Below are 2,472 nucleotides of genomic sequence, written 5' to 3' on the forward strand. Positions count from 1 at the left end.
GGTATATTTTATTTAGGAATTATATAAGAAAAGCTAACACATTTGCATTTAGATCTGGATACTTGGGAATACACTTAACATGCTCTGAGTCATTTGAGGCTCAATCTAGTGGAGGACAAACTAGACTCCAACGCTATACTGAAGTCAGCAGTAATCAAACATGAAGTGGTCATAACCAACACTAAAATGACCCAAATGGTCAACATCTGCCTGATAATGTGGGTATTGTTGCTCTGCCTACACACTCCACAAAACTTTAATCCAGAACAATCTCTAAATTAAGCTTTGATTTATAGCATTTGCCAATTTCTGTGGTGCAAATATTCTCGTCATAGCTGATTTCAAGCTACCAATGCAAAATCTCTAAAGGAGAAGATGAGAAATTGGTACACAATTGGTTCCTGTGGGTGAATATAAGACATTGCAGCTCCTCATGGAACTCCACATACTGATAGTAGCCTTTCACGCAACAGTAATTCATGAACATCTTTTCTTGCCAACAAATATTCCTCTGAAAAGTAGCTTTAAGGCTGCGTAGTATTCCACATTATGGATACATACTAATGTATTTAACCAATCCCCTTTTAGTTTTTGTTCTATTTTTTCTTTAAGTATCAATATAGTGATTAATATCTTAGAATCATATGCACATTCTTCTTCTCAAAGAGATCTCTTCAACAACCATTTACCAACTAGGTAAGATGAGTGAGGGCAGAGAAATTGCTAGGGGACTTGGACTTCCAGTTTCCTTAAACTGAGGATAAAAACTTGAATAAGCTACAGGAGCCTGGAAATGAGAGAGGCAGCTTAGGTGGGAATTCCGGTGAACTGAAGCACTCATGCTCCACCACAGAGAAAATGTCAGCTCTGTGTTGCCAGTTATGATTATTGTTAAAGGGAGACTTCCTGAACACTGTAAAGACACCTTTCTGGCTCAGATTTGGCCTATGTGCCAGAGTCTCCTGCCCATAAGAGTCACTAGCAGTGGCCTCCTGCCTTGGTTGGGGATCAAAATATTGGCCTCTCCCTGTATCTAATCCTGTAAGAATAAATTCTATCTCTAACTCATTTATATTTCTCAAAAATGTATGCAATATTTATTGATGGTAAGCTCCAAGTGGAATGTATAACAAGACAGTTTCAACATCTCAGTACTGTAAACAAATTAGCAAGTGTTGAAACTCAGCTGTTTTTTAGCACCAATGTATGTGTGTGTGTGTGTGTGTGTGTGTGTGTGTGTTTTAGGTGATACTGGAGTGTTCGAGTAGAGCTACTGGGTTTCTATCCTTCTGCATGACTTATTGCACATCTTCGGGTTGTCAACTATGTAATGTCTTGCTGTCATGAGCCCAAGAAATGTTAATCTGTCTAGTTAGAAAAAAACACTATAGAAATGTGGTTTCCAATGGAATTTTATACCCAAGCAGGAAAAAGAGCGTTCCTTTGCTAAGAGGGACCAACAAGCCCTTTGGGTATAATCATCCTCTTGAATTGTTTGCAGAATTGATTTAAATTTATAGCAAGTTTCATAGACTTTGGGATACAATGCAGCCAGTTCCACCTGTAAGAAATTATTTTTTTATTCCTTTTGCAAAACAGAACACTAGCAGTGTAAGAACAGAGACACTGTCAGACCTCAGAAACACCCAGCCCTTTCTAAATTTTATAGACTAATGTTAAACATTTTAATGCACTTTTCCTGTGTACCTGTTGTTTTGTTTTGAAACTTCTATCAACTATCTTTCATAGTAAATGATAAATTGTAATATATATTCCTCAAGGTGGATTATTTCAAATTTAGACAAAAAGCTAAATGTTAATGTTATAATTTTAGTGCCCATTCCAATGTTTTCAATATTTTCTCATTTTGAAAAGCAAAAACTTCAGTAATAAGTACAAATTTGCAAAGACTCCAGTGAGACCATTTGGTTAAGCAATGACATGCTAATAAAGTCAAGAGACCTGACATCTATTTAAATCTATTACTGACTGCTAACAACAGCTTGATTAATATAGTTTCTTACTCTATAAAATGGAATATTTATAACTGATTTCATTCATGACAGAGAGATTTGTGAGGAGCACATGTGTTAATGCATGTAAAAACATTTTGGAACTTCGATTCCTTTACAAGTATAAAACAGTTTTGTTATTGAGCAACAGAGGGGGAGGGCAAAGGAAAAGACATGGAAAAGTGAAATTAAGTAAAAGGAAATGCTTAGTTCTTCACAGCATTGTTCTAAATTTGCATATAGATTAGATTTGGTGGACAATTGTATATGAGAAGCCAATTGAGGAACAAGAGCACAGATCATGAAGTTAGCTAGGCCAAATGCAAATTATGGACACTGAAAAATTAACACAAACCCACATTTACATTGTGGACAATCTTAAGGGATTTATATATATCCTGAAGAACATCAACAGACCCTCCCAACGTTAGTTAAAAATCCCACACTTGTGGTATATTTA

Source organism: Pteropus vampyrus, unplaced genomic scaffold (genome assembly GCF_000151845.1).
Source record: "Pteropus vampyrus isolate Shadow unplaced genomic scaffold, Pvam_2.0 Scaffold2, whole genome shotgun sequence".
In the NCBI taxonomy this organism is placed as follows: Eukaryota; Metazoa; Chordata; class Mammalia; order Chiroptera; family Pteropodidae; genus Pteropus; species Pteropus vampyrus.